The sequence below is a fragment of the Danio rerio genome, chromosome 4 (genome assembly GCF_052040795.2).
Source record: "Danio rerio strain M-AB ecotype USA chromosome 4, GRCz13ab, whole genome shotgun sequence".
Lineage (NCBI taxonomy): Eukaryota > Metazoa > Chordata > Actinopteri > Cypriniformes > Danionidae > Danio > Danio rerio.
In genome coordinates, this window is record NC_141024.2 from 37,415,165 (window position 1) to 37,434,718 (window position 19,554).

General features: G+C 49.2%; 1 protein-coding gene across 1 annotated transcript in view; it reads right to left on the minus strand.

The window, feature by feature from the left end:
* LOC141381693 (uncharacterized) overlaps window positions 1-19,554 on the minus strand; it is an 835,171-nt gene that overhangs the window by 549,059 nt on the left and 266,558 nt on the right. The gene's annotated exons all lie outside the window — the stretch shown is intronic.

A 19,554-nucleotide genomic window follows, 5' to 3' on the forward strand; every position in this document is an offset into this window, starting at 1 on the left:
CGAGAATGGGACAGCCAGACCAAACCACAGCGAGCCGGATGACAGGACAAAGTATCAAAATAAAGGAGGGAGAGAAAAAAACGAAACCAAAACAAGCAGGAGCTTGGAGTCTGGGGAAACAGGACACGACAAGACAGATTACTCACAATAGATATTAACGTACAAGCCTCATGAGCATGCAAAACGGACTGACGAAAGACAAGAGACAAGAGGAGACTAAATAGGGGAGAAATCAAGCAGCAACAGGTGAAGGAGAGGATCGCAAATTGATTACCAGGTCTCTAAGGCGGGAAAACAAAAAGCACGCGGACAAGAAGCACGTGGCCAGCTGTCAAAACAAAACCCACGTGCTCCAAACACACAAAGACAACGCAAACAGGTAAGTCATTCCATACTCTTAACAGTACCCCCCCCCCTCCCAGGGGTGCCACCTGGCGACCCCAGAAGGGCCTCACCTCGCCGCCGATGGAAGTCCACGATCAACGACCGGTCCAAGATGTCCCGTGCCGGAATCCAAGCCCTCTCCTCCGCACCATAGCCCTCCCAGTCCACGAGGTATTGGAAACCCCGACCACGACATCTCCGGTCAAGGAGTCTCTTCACAGTATAGACCGGAGTGCCGTCCACTAGACGAGGGGGAGGTGGAACCGGGGAAGCAACAGGGTTGAGTGGGGATTGGATAACAGGCTTTACCCTGGATACATGAAAAACAGGGTAAACCCGACCAAGACTGCAAGGAAGCTTGAGCCGAACCTCCACTGGACTCAAGACTTTAGTGATTTGGTATGGCCCAATGAACCTGGGTGCCAGCTTGCGAGAAGGCACACGGAGAGGCAGGTCCCTTGTAGACAGCCAAACCTTTTGACCACAAACAAAAAGGGGAGCAGGAGTCCGGTGACGGTCAGCCGCCCTCTTAGTCCGTCTGGAAGCCTGGGCCAAGGCCTCCTTAGCCCTCCTCCATGTGTGAAGACACCTTCGGACAAAGGCCAAGGCAGACAGAACAGCGCCATCGAGTTCCTGAGCGGGGAACAAAGGGGGTTGATAACCAACAGAACATTGGAAAGGGGACATACCTGTAGAAGCTACCGGCAGGGAGTTGTGGGCATATTAAATCCAAGACAACTGCTGGCTCCAAGAGCCTGGATTTTGAGACACCAGACAGCGGAGACTTCTCTCAAGATCCTGATTGGCTCGTTCAGTTTGCCCATTGGGTGAAAACCTGAGGACAAACTCGTAGAGGCCCCGATCTGTCTACAGAACTCCAAAACCGAGAGACAAATTGGGGTCCTCTGTCAGAGACCACATCCACCGGAAGGCAATGAATCCGGAAGACGTGGTCAACTACCACCTGAGCAGTCTCCTTGGCTGATGGGAGTTTGGGTAAAGGGATAAAATGGGCCGCTTTAGAGAAACGGTCCACCACTGTTAAGATTACAGTGTTACCTCTCGATGGGGGTAGGCCAGTGATAAAATCAAGAGCCACATGTGACCAAGGTCGAGAGGGAATGGGAAGGGGACGTAACAGACCAATGGGTGGCCGATTAGATGTCTTATTCTGGGCACATACAAAACAAGCCAATACAAACTGTCTGACGTCTTGGGCCATTGAAGGCCACCAAAATCGCTGTTGGATATTGACCAGCGATCTCCGGACTCCTGGGTGACAGGCTACTCTGGACTCATGACCCCACTGGAGTACTTCAGATCTTAAACTCGCTGGCACAAATAGCCTTCCCTCTGGACACCCTTCTGGAGCTCCCCCTCCTCGCACGGCCTCCTCTACCCGCCGTTCGGTGTCCCAGGAGAGAGTTCCCACCACCACCTATCTAGGAAGGATGGCTTCGGGGGTAGCCTCTCCTCCTGGTACTTAAAACAGGCGGGAGAGTGCATCAGGCTTTATATTCTTGGACCCAGGCCGGTACGAGAGGGAAAAATTAAAGCGTCCGAAGAAAAGTGCCCATCGGGCCTGACGGGAACTCAATCTCTTGGCTGAACGGATATATTCTAGATTTTTGTGGTCCGTCCAGACCACAAAAGAATGGATCAAGAACGGTTGTGCCGCCCCCTCCAACCAGTGGCGCCACTCACCCAGGGCCAGCCTGACCGCCAGCAGCTCTCTGTTACCTATGTCGCAGTTTCGTTCGGCTGGGCTCAGAAGGTGAGAGAAGAAGGCACACGGATGCACCTTCCCATCCCTAGAGGACCGCTGAGATAAGACCGCGCCTATCCAGACCTCCGAGGCATCCACCTCAACGATAAACTGCCATTTAGGATCTGGAAGACAAAGGACAGGAGCAGTGATGAAACGGTACTTGAGAACATCAAAGGCCTCCTGTGCCTGACTGTGCCATATAAACGGTACCTTAGGTGAGGTGAGAGCCATTAAGGGTGCAGCGACCGAGCTAAAGTTCCGGATGAACCGTCTATAGAAGTTGGCAAATCCAAGGAACCGCTGCAGAGCCTTACGAGAGTCAGGGACTGGCCACTTGGCAACGGCCCTTACCTTAGCGGGATCAGCCTTAATACCCTCTGTCGAGACAATATGCCCCAGGAACGAAACGGACTTGCTGTGGAACACGCACTTCTCCGCTTTGACATACAGCTGGTTTTCCAGCAGCCGCTGTAGCACCAGGCGGACATGCTGAGTGTGTACCTGTTCTGACTCAGAAAAGATAAGAATATCGTCAAGGTACACAAAGACAAATCTGTTTACCATGTCTCTCAGCACATCATTCACCAGGGCCTGGAAGACTGCAGGGGCATTGGTGAGCCCGAAGGGTAGAACTCGGTATTCAAAATGCCCCGTTGGTGTGTTGAACGCAGTCTTCCACTCATCCCCCTCACGTATCCGGATCAGGTGATAGGCATTACGGAGGTCTAGTTTAGTAAAGACCTTGGCTCCCTGCAATAACTCAAATGCAGAAGACATTGAAGGCAGAGGATACCTGTTCTTAACAGTAATGTTATTAAGGCCTCTGTAGTCAATACAAGGGCGCAGAGAACCATCCTTCTTTTTAACAAAGAAGAACCCAGCCCTGGCTGGAGAGGAAGAGGGACGAATAAGGTTGGCTTCTAAAGACTCTCGGATATACCTGTCCATGGCCTCTCTCTCAGGAGCAGAAAGGGAATGCAATCGACCCTTTGGCGAAGAAGTGCCTGGGAGGAGTTTGATGGCACAATCGTATGGCCGGTGCGGAGGCAAGAAAGTGGCTCGAGACTTGCTGAAGACCTGGGGAAGATCATGGTACTCCACCGGGACTCCAGAGAGATCCACCCTCTCCATCTGAAACACATGAGACACAGAACCAGGACACGGAGCAGGACCAAGACAAACAGCAAGACAAGACTGACTCCAAGACAACACAGAATTCCCTGACCAATCAACATGAGGGTTGTGTTTACTTAACCACGGGTGCCCCAATACCACTGGAGCACTCGGGGAGTCGAATAAATAAAAAGTAATAACCTCACGGTGATTTCCAGAGACTATCAAACTTACAGAGGGGGTAGAGTGGGTGATGGATGTAATGGCAAACCCATTAAGGGAGCGCACAGTGATGGGAGAGGAGAGAGGAATGGCTGGGATACCCCAAGATCTGGCTGTGGTGCTGTCCAAAAAGTCTGCCTTAGCTCCAGAGTCAAGCAAGGCAGGACAAGAGTGAGTCAATCCATTGAACTGGACTGAGACTGGGAGACAGGTGCGTTGTTTGGGGGTGTCGAAACAAGAGAGAGTGCCCACCAGAATCCCCCGGTTTACTGATGGGCTGGAGCTTTTAAAGGACACTGCAATGCTCGGTGACCCGGCTTCCCACAGTACAGGAAAAGGCCTCGAGCCAGACGAAGCCGCTTCTACTCAACAGTCAGTCGAAGACAACCTAATTGCATAGGCTCTGGTGAGGTGGTAGGTAATGGGGTGCAAGGATCACTTGAAGGGCCCTCATTCATCCATGAGGCACCAGAGACTCGTCTATGCTGGCGACGATGCAGTCGGGCCTCCACCCGAAGAGCGAGATCCACCAGGGCATCAAAGTCTCGGGGAAGGTCATGAGTGGCAATCTCATCTTGTATGTAGTGATCCAGACCATCCCTAAATCTGGCACGTAGAGCCGCCTCATTCCATGTGCAGGCAGCTGCCAGGGTTCTGAACAGAACAAAATAATCAGTAACTAAGCGCCCTCCCTGACTCAGCTGGGCCAGTTGGGAGGCTGCTTCATCTCCCTGGGCAGATCGGTCAAACAGCTTGGTCATTTCTGCATGGAAGTCGTCAAACATGGCACAGAAAGGGGCACGTGCATCCCACACTGCTGTTGCCCAATCACGGGCCCTGCCCTTAAGAAGGGTGATTACAACGCCACCTTTGACTCTTCAGTTACATAGCGACGGGGCTGTAGAGCGAATACTAGAGAGCACTGTGAGAGGAATGCCCTGCAAGAACTAGGATCCCCGTCATAGGGCGGTGGGTTGTTGGCGTGAGGTTCAGGTTCGAGATGAGGAATAGCCACCTGTCTGCCACCCCGGGCATTCTCATGAAGCTCCTGAATTTGAGCATTAAGCTCGATTACTTCGGCCCTTAACATCTCCACCTCCTGCGAGGCTGCATTTAACTGTGTAGCGTGCTGGCCAAGGAGAATGCCCTGCTGTGCCACTGCGTTTCTCACATGCTCAGCACCTGCTGAATCCATAATCTGGTCAGTCCGTTCTGTCAGGGTAGAAAGGGAACAGATTCAATAGCAGGTGAAACAAATTTATTCTTCTCAAAAAAACACAAAATATCCTCAAAAGGCAGTTCAAAACTCAAAAAGCTGGACTCAGAAATAGGCGCAGTTCCGGGCGCTACCACCAGATGGCAGGAGAGCGCTCCCAAGGCTTCACTGGGCAGCAGAAGGAGAGATGAAAAGAATCAGGTGAGTTTCGGATATTACCGCCAGGGGGCGATAGAGCGATACCAAACGCTCGGCCAGCACCGGAGAAGAAGAGCCTTACGGGGTACTGCTGGGTGTTCTCCCTTGGTGGAGATTCAGTAGCAAGAATGGGACAGCCAGACCAAACCACAGCGAGCCGGATGACAGGACAAAGTATCAAAATAAAGGAGGGAGAGAAAAAACGAAACCAAAACAAGCAGGAGCTTGGAGTCTGGGAAAACAGGACACGACAAGACAGATTACTCACAATAGATATTAACGTACAAGCCTCATGAGCAGGCAAAACGGACTGACGAAAGACAAGAGACAAGAGGAGGCTAAATAGGGGAGAAATCAAGCAGCAACAGGTGAAGGAGAGGATCGCAAATTGATTACCAGGTCTCTAAGGCAGGGAAACAAAAAGCACGCGGACAAGAAGCACGTGGCCAGCTGTCAAAACAAAACCCACGTGCTCCAAACACACAAAGACAACGCAAACAGGTAAGTCATTCCATACTCTTTAACAGTTTACCCATTAAGATTTACTTTTGCAAACATCCCTCTTCCCTGGGAGCCGGGCTAAATAAATAATCTCTTTCATTGCGCTCCTGACCAAAATCAGACCCTCAGTCACCCCACAGAGGTTCAAACCACAAAAATCCGCTGTTAATTTGACATTATTATTGTTTCATACACAGTAGATTCTGTTAAACATTGCTTCAATCAGTTACAAATCACTAATACTCCACATCCATTGTTCACCATTACAATACATCCACAAACATAGGAACACGCTGTTGTTACTGCACTCTAAAATATTCATCACATTTACACTCTTCTCTCAGTTTTCATGTAAAGGATCACTCTTTTAAGATTAACTACAGAACATGTCAACTCATCAGGTTTGCTGGTTTTGTTGGGACAGACCCAAAATACATTTAAGCAAGCAAAAAGTGATTTTACTCGCAAATACGTCAATTTTGTGAAATTCTTCAATTAAGTAACAGCCATTACCTAATTTTCACCCTCAGTCTGTCACATAGCTGTCGCTATCATCAAAGTCATAGTCAAAATCATCACCCATATCAATGTTCATACAGTTAGCTTTACCATCTGATGTGATGTTGACGCTGTGATCAATCTACTTACTGATCATGATACAAATCTAAATCTACATGGCAAACAGCATAATATCATTAGACCTATCCCCAGTACAGGTAACACTACAGTACAGGGCCAATAAATCCAATCTCTCTCTTTGAATGACAAACCAGTTTAGCAAAGAACTGCTAGCTCGGTCAGGCACTTTTACAGCCATTCTCATGTGAACTAGGTTGTCAGAAATGGTTTGCTGGAATCAGCTAAATTAGAGGTGACTCTAGCAGCAATACCAGTGTTGTTCTCCTCAGACCACACATTCCAGCACACAGAATGGATGGCAACGCATTTTCAGCTTTGATGATTTTCAAGCACAGCTATTCACCTCTCTTTTCTTGCTCCCTCTTTCGCCGGTCTGCGCTTTTGTCGGTGTTAAACTCAGAAGTTACACACACACACCTCTTGACTTTGTTGTTGTTTCTCCACAGCTGTGACCTTGCTTCACTCAGATAGCAACTCACTGTTTTCTTCAGACAGCTTCAGTGCCTCTCTTTCTCTCCTACTCCCTTGTGTATCCTCCTCAGGTCATGGAACCCCTTATGCGTTTGCTAGCATTCACCCACAGCACCCTCTCCGCAACCTTCACCGCTGTTGCAGTGGTCTGTAGAACTTTGAATGGATGCAACCGGCGTTTCGTTCTCCAGCTCTTTCCCCTCAGGTCTCCAAGCAGCACGAAATCACCAGGCCTCAATCTGTGCACTGGCCTTTCTGCAGCCTTCCCCTGGGCAGTCTTTACCCTCAGCACACTTCCACATGCTATCTTTCATCTCGCAGCCAGATTGTCTCCACTTGATTTTCTCCAGTCCATGTCCTATAAAGAAGAACATACATTGTTGTTATTGTCAGCAGATAATAAAGTACAATCAGAACTGTCTCATCTCGGGACGCTGCGACTTTTGCTGCCTCTTCTGCCCTGGAGATACCTGCAGATACAGAATCTTTGTTATTAGTGCGCTGGGCATTTACAAATGGCCAGTTTGTCAGGTAGTAAAAATTTTCTGTGTTTCCACAAAGCTCCAAAATCATGAGCTGCTCCCCAAACGCATATCTCGAATCTGTATAAACTGTGACTTTCATTTCTGTCATAAACTTACATACTTCTGTCAACGCCACAAGCTCTGCGTCTTGTGGAGAATAGTGCCCTGGTAATTATCCAGAGGTCACCACATCAAATTCAGTTGTCACTGCATTACCAACCTTATTCTGGCTTGCTTGTGGATCTTCAAATGCCAAACCATCCACAAAGAGGACATTGTCACAATTTTCAAGTGATTCGTCAGAGATGTCAGATCATGGTTAAACACCTGTTCCAGTGGTGTTTAACAACATTGATGTTCCTCCCCATCTTCCTCAATAGGAAAAAGAGTAGCAACATTCAAACCCCTGCATCACTTAACAGTCACATTTGACATATCTAAAAAGATAGTGTGATATCTCAGTCAGCGAGCTGTTGACAAATGCAATGTTTTCTGTTTTTGAAGTATCATTGACACTGTGTGCGGCACCATCAATCTTAAATCAGAGTAACCAACGAAATCTCTTGAAGCCATAATAGCTTTTTTCCCGAGCCGCCACTGCTCTTAAGCATTGTGGCAGGCCTGCTACCACAGGGTCAAGTTTGCTCGAAAAGTAGGTCACAGGTCACAGCCTACCTCCATGGTCCTGTAAGAGTAATGACGTCATAAATCCACTCTTTCCATCTACCATCTGAACGAATGGTTTTGTTCAAACAGGTAAGCCTAAAGTAGGTACCCCAGCCATTTGTATTTCATGTTTACAAATGCCTGCTCTGCTCCTGTTGTCCAGGCTAGCTTATCTGTAAATCTGATCCACTTCCCTAAAGTTAGGGTTCTCAGGGGCTGTTCGTAATTGCATAATTTGGAATGAATATGCGACAGTCTGAGCACTTTCCTAAAAAGGACATTTGTTTTTTTTGTTAGTGATTTGGGTACATTTTTTTATACCTCTCACCCTTTTTTCAGACAGAGATTTAGTGTGTGGAGTAATGACATGTCCCAAAAATGTCACTTTTTGTTTGACAAGTGAAGTTTATTTACAAACAAATTTCGAGAGGATCACATGCTTATGATTGCTAGCGGCTGGATCCGCATTATCCAATTCACTACGCTTCAATCAGATGACTCCTAAACTACTATAAATACCCTGGGTTTCATTCCACCGCTAAAGCAGCTACTTTCTACCAGCCACCATCTACAATCTACAAACTACAAGCTACAAGCTACCAGCTACAATCTAAAAGCTACCAGCTATAATCTACAAGCTACCAGCTATAAGCTACAAGCTACAATCTACAGCAGCAGCAGCAGCAACAACAACAACTACTACTACTATTACTACTTCAAAACAACTCTAACAATTGCATCAACAACTTCAACAAAACATCAAACCTTCCACTTCAACGCATCTGCTGTATCTTAATCCCTATTCTCCAGCAAAATGACAGCCAAAACTTCAAAGCTATTGCAATGAAACTGAACCCTTACCTTTTTCCTAGCTGTGCACATGCTATGCACATGAAGGGAAGCTTTGCAAAATAACTATACCAAACATTTAGACTAAACATTTATAAATCTTTTGAATAACAAGACTAGAGTGAACAAGGATTTTAACTAAAGATACTTGCCTCTCAAGCCTCTTGCCCGTCCACTGATCCATAACATTTAACAGCTTGTTTGCTGGAATGTTCAGCAGAGCAACAGCTCAAGGCTGTTTCTCAATATGCGTTCTTCAGCGGTCTTGCGTCCTCGTGTTCTCGTGCAACGTCATCATCAGCTGCCTAAGTTCAGTTCCAATACTCAAGACCGCAAGTACGGAGGACGCGTGAAACTTCCCGGATGTGTTCTTGATATCGAGGACGCACCGATGCAGACTTCAGCAGCGAGCTCGCTCTGGAAGTCCCAGAATTCATTGCGACTGGAGGTGGGAAGCGCAGCATTTTATTTAGATTTATTATTAAAGTTCAGAGATATCACTTATTTACCTCAGCAGTTTCCCTAAATGAAACGGTGAAAGTAAACATTAACATGAACATCCTAATAAAGGAATAAACACATTAAGGGTGTTTGTTTGATGAAATTCGTATTAAAATTTGTTTTATTTATATTGTGCAGAGTATATTTATAATGTTTTTATGCAAAGTATATATTTTGAAGAGGGGGGAAACAATAAATCGTTGTATGAAGGCTGTAATGTTTAAATAATTTCCATTTAAAACGCGTGAAGGTCACATGACCATCAGGAAGAACGCAGCATCCCAATTCTCAAAGGACGCGTTCTCTGCCCTCGCGGTCTCCTGAGTTCGTTCTTCCGAGGACACCTGGCAAGACCGCACTCTACAAGAACGCAAGTCCGTTCTCTGCGTTCTTGGAATTGAGAAACAGCCCAAGTCATAAACAATGGTGAACTTGATCAACAAAATGGCCGCCGGGCTTTTTCACCTTTGGCACGCCCGATTGACACTCCTTTAAGCCAATAGCTGTAAGGAGAAGTGTCACCATCTAATGAGCTCTCTGGAGAAGGTCCCGCCCTCACTCTTGACTCTGTTGAAAGTCTTTATAAATGAAGTTTGCCCAGACACGCTTGTGAATGTAGTTAAGTCAAGATACCAACAAAATGTTATTCATGGATTAAAGTAAAGCCAATTACTAACATTCCATTCACAGTTTCACTAAGTGGTGACATCGCCCTTGAAGTCTTATAGAGTTCAGAGTTTGATGTTGGCAACTGAAGAAGAAAAAAATAAATAAATAATAATAATAATAAATAAAATAATAATAATAATATAATAAAGGCCCACACCCTCGATGCCATATTTCTCAACTTGCTTGGAATTGCGTTGTCACCCTGATACTAACTTCTGGTTTCTGATTGCAGGTCTAACCCGAGGATCTAACTCGGGCGTTTCAGCTCTCCCTTCCTTAAACTTATTCTGCTCCAATCTACAATCTGCAAGTACCGAACCTGCAACAGTGAATTCGTTAATCAAAAAAGAATCGATAATAAATTCATGATAGTACCATTCTTGCCCCACTGTTCAGCGTACTCATATTAGTCCTATTGGCATTGCGACTTGAAAATTCTCTAGCAAAAACGCTTGACTAGTGGTCTCCTCTCCTCACAATTCTATATTCCTCAGCATTTAACAGCACTATTCCTTCTGATGAATACTCGCTGATTTACTATGAAATAAACCAAGGCATTTCCCTCATCAGAATAGCCGGTCGCAACGCCTGACGAAAATTTATATCTTATTTGCCTTCAAAATCATGCCAATCCACCCAGACTTGTAGCATCTTTTGGCATCAATTGGCGCTCACAATTTTACTTTGCAGTCCGACTAACTTCAGCTGCAAAACTAGCCCGAAAATTTTAACATGCTTTTAGAAGCATTATATTGGATTTTATCTAATAACTACAAAATCCCGCACATTATTCTCCTCGCCCCTGGCTAAATACCCGATTATCACCCAAAAGGTTTTGAGGATATAGGGATATCCCCCTTGCAGAGGAGAAAACAGCTGGTCCAAGCACTTCTATAGAATTCCTGTGCATCAACCAAGATTCGAATAAATTTCAAGCATCCCTTCCTAAAGAGAAAACCATCTGCATAAGCTCCCTTTCTCAAAATTTCCTCGAGAACAAACATGCACTAAATGCGAACTGTTATCTATTGTCGGGCATTTCAAGTTTGCTATGCGCATAATTCCCCAAAGCCGCCCGTTTATTACTCAACTCCTTCAGCTCTCCTCTTCGGTCCCCAGTTTAGAAAATGCAATAACTCTTCTAAACCCCGTCGCAATGAACTTTCATGGATTTATTTCCTTAAGCAATGGAACGGCTGATCCTTTTCTACAGCAACCTAAATTCTTCTACGGTGGATATTAACTTATTCACTGACACTGCCCCCTCACCCAGGTTTGGTGGCTTTTACCAGGGTCACTGGTTCGCTTCAACGTGGCCCCCATAAGTGCTCAGTTTACCCAAAAAATCAGCAATCATCTGCCCTTTTCGAACTACCCATAGTCGTAGCTGCTCTCCTGTGGGGAAACAAATGGTCCATCTCTAGTATTCCAGTTTATTATGACAACGAAGCCCCCTTCATTGCATTAATAAAGGATGCTCGCATGCACTTTCAATTATGCCCTTATTAAGACACCTTGTTTAGAAGTCAGCCCTAAAACAATTCATTATGACTGTTGAACATGTTTCAGGTTGCAAAAATCAAATTGCTGATTCTCTCTCGCTTTCTTTTTCAGAAATTTCGGCTCTTGGCACCAGAAGCAGAACAGTATCCAACACCTGTCCCAAATTATTCACAAATGATATTGCCATAAACCCCCATTGCATCCAGCCCGTACACAGAACGCCATGTTTACTCTGGCTATTTTGGCTTCCTGAGGTGTTCAGTAATGGCTATTGCATCCAAATTTAACCCTGCCATACACCCTACTATATCTGATCTAACATTGCTGAATGCCGAAACCCTGGCCTTTTTTATTAGACAAAGCAAAACAGATCAGACAGGCAAAGGGCATTTCATTTACATATTTAATTTTTTTCCCCCACACAGCCATTCCAAACTCTCCTAGCTTTTCTCCATTTAAAGAGATCAAAGGAGTCTTACCCACATGCCCCACTTTTTACTGAAGACGCTAAACATCCAGTAACCCGTTTTTGGTTTCAAAACACCTGAAAGAAGTCCTTCGCCTTTCGGGCTTCTCCCCTGAATTGTTTTCCAGCCATTCATTTAGAATTGGGGCAGCCACCACAGCAGCTCACAAAGGTCATCCAGACCCTAGGCCGCTAGTCCTCCGATGCCTTCAAAGCTTACATTCGCCCCAGCCAATCCCACCTCAGGACAGCCCAGCTAGCCCTAACCAGCTAATACCACACTCCAACTAAGGGTTCGAGCTCTACCCTACGTAGGCTTGAGTGTGTGTACGTGTGCGTGCGTGTGTGCATGTGTATGGGTGCGCATGGGTACGTGTGTTTTTGCATGCGCAGATACGGTGTGTGGATGCACATGTATACATGCATATTTGCACGTGTGTATGTATATAGGTGCGGGCGTACGTTTAGGTATGCATATGCATGTGCAAGCGAATGAGTATGTGAGTCTATGGGTGCGCGCATATGTTGTACAGGTTGTACGTATGCTACTAAGCCTGCTATGCTCCTTCCCTCACCATGCTTTGACTCCTGCAGGGGTTCAAACTGAGCTTCGACTCTCGCAGTCACCCCAAGCCCATTCTCGGCCACCACTTCACTTCCATCTCCAGTAAGAGCCTTCACTACCCCCTCCCTCCTCCCAAGTCTTACTGCCCCGTCGAGATCCTCCACCTGGCAATTATCTGCCCCTTCTTTCTTCCTTACAGCGTTGAGTGCTTCCGCTACTTTTACCCTTCTTTGATCTTCTCCCTTATCTCCTTAGCCTTCTATTTCCCAATTTCTTTCTTTTTCGAGTTCTCCGCTGTTTTCTTTCAGCGTCGCTCATTTCGCTATTTTTCTTCCTTCCGCTTAGGCCCTCAATCCTCAGCTCTAACTCTCGCAGGAGTGACTAAAACGAGCTTCAACTCCTGCAGGAGAGTCCCCAACCCCCCTCCACCCCCCACTCCTAAACTACTATAAATACCCTGGGTTCCCCTTCGGTTGGGGAACTCCAGTGCTATAAGTGGATTTGATGTTATAATCCACGTATGGGAGGATTTGGATCAGAAGCAGCTTGTCTGAAAGAGTATTGAACGGGCCAATGAAAACAATGAATTGGCAGCGTAAGCTTGCGCAGGTGTGCTGCATCGCCAATTAACTGAGCATATAAGCACACCTGGCGCCAGCAAACGCCATCCTGTTCGCTTCAGAGACTTTTCTGATCGAGTTCATGAGGGTTCCTCTTGCTGATCTACAGCGACGTCGAGTGAACGAGTGCCTTCCAGTCCAGATCGAGTCTACGCAGCAGCAGATGGTCGAGCTGGGTTTCTCCCTTGCCTGGCGTTCCTTTGGGTCCGGTCTTCCAGAGCGGTGCGTATTGTTGCAATTTCCTAAAAGAGCAACACAGTCGTGCAGCACGTCTTTTTCAGAATGGCGCTTCGACTGTGCGTTTCAGGTTTCCTGGCTCCGGATGATGGACACGATCACTGCATTACATGTTTGGGGGTCCAGCATGTTAATGTGGTGCTCGGGGGCGGTTCATGTCGTCACTGCGATGCCAAGATTGTCGCGCAGTTGAGATCGCGGCTAGCTTTCATAAGAGAGCGAGCCACCCCAGTAACGTCCTGCTCTGCAGCAGGCGCTCGGGCAGATCTGAGGGTTTCAGCGGGAGATAATCTGCCGCCCAAGGGCTCGCGGTCCTCTCGTTCCTCTAAACGCTCCATCCAATCTTCGGGTATTGGGAGTGATCCGTCTAACCAGATGGTAGCTCTCACGCTCGCTGACACCGGAGACCAGATGTCCTCCGCAGCATCGGAGGGTGGGCTTTCATTGTCCGACGATGATCCGGACCCGCTCGCCCCCTCTGGGCAAGCGCGTGCCGTCAAAACTGATCCTGAAGCGGACATGTTAGCCATGCTTTCCCGGGCTGCTTTGGCCGTCGGGTTGGAGATGGTTCATCCCCCAGCCCCGCGGCCGGACCGACTAGATGGGTGTTATGTAGAGGACCAAAAGGCAAAGCCTTTGAAGACTCTCGTCCCCTTCTTCCCGGAGGTGCACAGTAGGCTCACGCAGTCCTGGAGGGCACCTTTCTCTGCCCGCGCTGCATCCGCCTCTGCCCTCACCACCCTTGATGGTGGAGCTGCCAGGGGGTATGAGGCGATCCCGCTGGTGGAGCGTGCCATTGCGGTCAATCTTTGTCCGCGTGGCGCCCCTACTTGGTGCAGTCCGTCCCGTCTCCCATCCAAAGCCTGTAGGTTATCTGCCTCCCTCGGAGCTAGAGCTTACAAGGCTGCGGGCCAGGCTGCTTCCAACTTGCACGCGATGGCCACCTACCAGCGCTACCAAGCGCAGGCGCTGACCGAGCTGCACGAGGGTGGGTCTAACCCAGGCTTGTTACACGAGCTGCGCACCGCGACCGACTATGCTCTCAGGACTACTAAGTCCGCTGCGTGTGCGCTGGGGAAGACGATGTCCACACTTGTGATCCAGGAACGCCACCTCTGGCTAAACCTGGCTGATATGCGCGATGTTGACAAAGTTCGCTTTCTTGACTCGCCCATAACCCAGGCTGGCCTGTTCGCTGACACCGTCGGTGAATCCACCCAGCAATTCAGGGCGGTCAAGGAGCAGTCGGATGCGATGGCCAATGTCATCTATTGGCGGGACCGTAAGCCCGCTCCGTCCGCCGAGCCATCCACCTCCACTGCTCCTCGCCGAGAGCGCCCGCCAATGGCCGCTCCCCCGCCCCCCCCTCCGGCGAAGCGGGCGTGTCGAGCAAGCCGGAAGCCGGTAGCCCCTCCTGCCCAGGGTGCCGCTAAGTCCGGTAAACGGACCACGAAGCGTCCCTGAGACAGGCCATCCAGAGAAGAGGAAATTTGCTCTTTCCCCGCTAGAGGGCGGGGCCCATATTCCAACGGTACTTTTCAGTGCCACCAAAAATTCAGTCAAAGAGCACTTTTCCCCTTCCCCGGATGAGACAGCTCAAGCCCTGCGAGTCTGGGACGCGCCACCTCTCAGCTCACAGGGTCTGCATGCTCCGCCAACGGCTCACGGGCGCTGGGGGGATGGTCTCCTTTCTCCCAGCCCCCAAGCCCCCTCTCCGGAGTTAGGGTGCGGAGCCAGAGCGATTTGCTCTCCTCCAGCTCTTCTGTGGGACCCTCGCGCTCCCCGGATCAGCACACCTGCTTCGCGCTGCCCCACCACTGGTACACCAGCAGTTGTTGTGATGACGCCATTAGCGAGGGCTCTGCCTGCCTGGTTAGCATGGGCCAGTCCCTCGCGGTGGCTCATACGCACAGTCAGACTAAGCTACGAGCTTCAGTTCTCGAAACGGCCTCCCAAGTTCACGGGCATGTATTTCACCAGGGTCAACCCCCTGTCCGCCCCTGTCTTACGAGAGGAGATTGCTGCCCTGCTTGCGAAGGGTGCAATCGAGCCAGTTCCTCCAGCCGAGATGGAGAGCGGGTTTTACAGCCCGTACTTCATCGTACCCAAAAAAGCAGTGGGTCAGGGCCAATCCTAGATCTGCATGTTTTGAACCGCTGTCTTCACAAGCTGCCATTCAGAATGCTCATGCAGAAGCGCATCCTCCGATGAATTCGTCCTCAGGATTGGTTTGCAGCTATAGACCTGAAGGACACGTATTTCCACGTCTCCATTCTTCCACGCCACCGTCAGTTTCTGCGGTTTGCATTAGAAGATCGAGCGTGGCAATACAAGGTCCTCCCCTTTAGGCTCTCTCTGTCTCCGCAGGTCTTCACTAAACTCGCGGAGGGTGCCTTAGCGACCCTTTGGCTCGCGGGCATCCGCATACTCAATTATCTCGAAGACTGGCTGATTTTAGCCCACTCGCGGGAGCAATTGACTATGCACAGAGACAAGGTGCTCCGGCATCTTCGCCTATTGGGGTTGCAGGTCAACCAAGAAAAGAGCAAACTCGTCCCGGTGCAGAGGATCTCTTTTCTCGGGATGGAGCTGGACTTGGTCACCATGGTAGCGCGCCTCTCCAGAGAGCGCGCTCGCCTGTTGCTGAGCTGTCTGAGGGTGCTCGACAGCAAGGTAGTGGTCCCACTGAAATACTTTCAGAGGCTCCTGGGGCATATGGCATGCGCTGCGGCTGTCACGCCGCTCGGACTGCTCCACATGAGACCACTTCAGCACTGGCTTCTTGATCGAGTCCCAAGACGCGCATGGCATGCAGGCACACACTGAGTCTCGGTTACTGCGCTGTGTCGCCGCACCCTCAGCCCCTGGAACGAACCCTCGTTCCTGCAGGCCGGTGTGCCTCTGGGACAGGCGTCCAGTCATGTTGTTGTCTCAACAGATGCTTCCAACACGGGCTGGGGAGCTGTGTGTTGCGGGCATGCAGCTGCGGGCCTGTGGAAAGGTGCCCAGCTGCATTGGCATATCAATCGCCTAGAGCTGTTGGCATTGTTCCTCGCTCTCTGCCGTTTTTTTCCAGTGTTGGAGCGGCAACACGTGCTGGTCAGGACGGACAGTATGGCGGCGGTAGCGTATATCAACCACATGGGGGGTACGCGCTCTCGCCGCATGTCTCAGCTCGCCCGCCTTCTGCTCCTCTGGAATCACCCGTGGCTGAAATCGCTGCGCGCCATTCACATCCCAGGTATGCTCAATCGTGCAGCCGATGCGCTCTCACGGCAGCAGGTTCACTATGGAGAATGGAGACTCCACCCCGAGTCTGATCAGCTAATATGGGCGCGATTCGGGGAGGCCCAGATCGATCTGTTTGCCTCCCCCGAGAACGCTCATTGCCAGTTGTTCTATTCCCTGACCGAGGGCACTCTCGGCACAGATGCACTGGCCCACAGCTGGCCTCGGGGCACACGCAAGTATGCGTTTTTGCTAGTTGCGCCCCTCTGGCCCAACTGGACCTGGATATCAGAGCTCTCCCTCCTCGCGACGGCCCTTCCCTGGCAGATCCCTTTGAGAGAGGACCTACTTTCTCAGGGACAGGGCACCATCTGGCACCCTCGCCCCGATCTCTGGAACCTCCACGTGTGGTCCCTAGATGCGAGGAAGACTTAGGTAACCTGCCGTCTGCGGTGGTTGATACCATCACTCAGGCTAGAGCCCCCCCCCCCACGAGGCGCGCCTATGCCCTGAAGTGGAGTCTATTCACTGAATGGTGTGTCTCTCGCAGAGAAGACCCCCGAACTTGCCAGATCAGTGTTGTGCTCTCTTTCCTTCAAGAGAAGCTGGATAGTAGGCTGTCGCCCTCCCCTCTCAAGGTTTACGTTGTCGCCATCTCCGCTTATCACGACGCGGTAGCTGGTGGCACCGTGGGAAAGCATAACCTCATCATCCGGTTCCTCAGAGGCGCTAGGCGAATTAATCCAACTCGCCCCCCTCTCACGCCCTCTTGGGATCTCGCCCTCGTTCTCACAAGCCTGAGATTTGATCCCTTCAAGTCACTGGATTCAGTATCCTTAAGATTTCTGTCCCTGAAGACAGCTCTGCTGGTCGCGTTGGCCTCCATTAAGAGGGTAGGGGACCTGGAGGCATTTTCGGTCAGTGACTCCTGCCTGGAATTCGGGCCGGATTTTTCTTACGTTATCCTGAGACCCCGCTCGGGTTATGTGCCCAAGGTTCCTACCACTCCCTTTAGAGATCAGGTAGTAACCCTGCTAGTGCTGCCCCCGGAGGAGGCAGACCCAGCCCTTCCTTTACTCTGTCCAGTTCGCGCTCTGCGCATTTATGTGGACCGTACTCAGTACTTTAGATCTTCTGAGCAGCTCTTTGTCTGTTATGGCGGACGGCAGCAGGGAAGTGCCGTGACCAAACAACGATTATCCCACTGGATTGTGGATGCCATTTCTTGTGCTTATTTGAGCAGAGGTCAGCCGCGTCCACCGGGAGTGCGTGCGCACTCCACTCAGTGTGTTGCATCCTCTTGGGCACGTGCACGCGGCGCCTCTTTAACAGACATCTGTAGAGCTGCGGGCTGGGCGACACCCAACACATTTGCAAGGTTTTACAATCTGCGAGTGGAGCCGGTTTCCTCAAGGGTATTAGGTAACACTTGGTGATTGAGGAAACAACTCGGTGGGGTGTTGTAACACGCTTGCGGTGCCTTTTTCCCTAACACGGAGAGATGTGCACCTTCCTGTCTGTCAGTAAGTTCCCCGTTCGTTGAGCCCTGCAGATTCCTCCGAGGCCCCCAGCACTGACTCAGCGAAGGAGTCACTTGCTGGCCCACTACGTTAGGTCTGCCCGCTGGTCAGCCCGCGTTTTTGAGTATAGGTGCCGGCTATGTGTGCGATCCCCTCTGGCGATCCCATATGCTTATTCCGCCACGGTTAATTGACTGTCCCTTAGCTGTTAAAAAGTCTCTTCAGCTTAAAAAGGGTGGCGTTTGCTGGCGCCAGGTGTGCTTATTTGCTTAGTTAATTGGCAATGCAGCACACCTGCGCAAGCTTACGCTGCCAATTCATTGTTTTTATTGGCCCGTTCAATACTCTTTCAGACAAGCGGCTTCTTAACCTAATCCTCCCATACATGTATTTTAAGATCAAATCCACTTATGGCACTTCCGTTCCCCTCCTCGGGGAACGAAGGGTTACTTCTGTAACCTCGAACGTTTCATTCCACTGCTATCTTAGTTTTGAAGAGTCCCCCCCTTCCACCCCTACTCCTCCTTCTTAGATGGGCGACACGGTGGCCCAGTGCGTAGCACTGTTGCCTCACAGCAAGAATGTCTCTGGTTCCAGGCTTTACCAAACCAGCAGACATTTATGTGTGGAGTTTGCACTTCTCCCCGTGCTCATGTGGGTTTCCCCCGGGTTCCCCGGTTTCCTCCCACCGCCTAAAAACATGCAATTAAGTTAATTGAATAATCCAAGTTGGCAACATAGATATGCTTCTAGTACATAGTTATCTCCAAGAGCATTCACTTACTGTTCATTGGTTACTACAGCAGGGGAGTTTTCGAGATCTACCTGAGCTCAAACTTCCCTCCTGCCTTGCAACGGGAGGGAGCCCTGGGCTCGAGGATCTCATCAGCTCAGGGCTCTCTCCCGGGACAGCATGCCAAACAAGCTTTTATAATTAATCATCAACTAAGTGTGAACTCTTTAAATAATCTATAAATACACTGATTAACTGTTTTACAGTAATACTTCTGTATATCAGAAAAAGAATTAGATAATTCAATATTTTGTATTTTACTCAGTAATGCTTTTGAATATATTTGCCTTTACTCACAGACTTGTATAGATATGAATAAAATCACACCCATATAAATTGCCAATCTGCCAATACACTGAGTTAACCCAATATGTAACTCTCTTTTTGTAGTTCCTGTTGAGTGGAGAACCATTTATCTCAGTATCTCCAGTTTACACTCTGGTTTCTTCAGTCCATCAGAGAGCTTCTTCACTCCTGAATCCTGCAGGTCATTGTTACTCAGGTCCAGCTCTCTCAGCACACAGTTTTAGGATTGTAGCACTGAAGACAAACTCTCACAGCACTGAACAGTGAGATTACAGCTCTGTAGTCTGTGTAGAGGAAATACACAGTATTGATGTTGAGTTTGATATGTATGGCACTTTATAGTTTTGTTTGTGGAGCTGAACGAGCCCACCAATCACAGTGGGGTATATGGCTCTCGGGGGCGGGACATCAGCTGAACTTGACGCAGACAGAGAAACATTTTCCAATGAGTGAAAGTTACAGCAGTGTTGCCATGGAGTGTTTCTCTGTGATTGCTGGCTGGCTCCTTGCTATTGGCCACATGCGGACATTCGTCCAAGCACGCTTAATTCACAACACTTCAAAAATAGTTGTGTAAATTGCTGCCCAGCGGGAC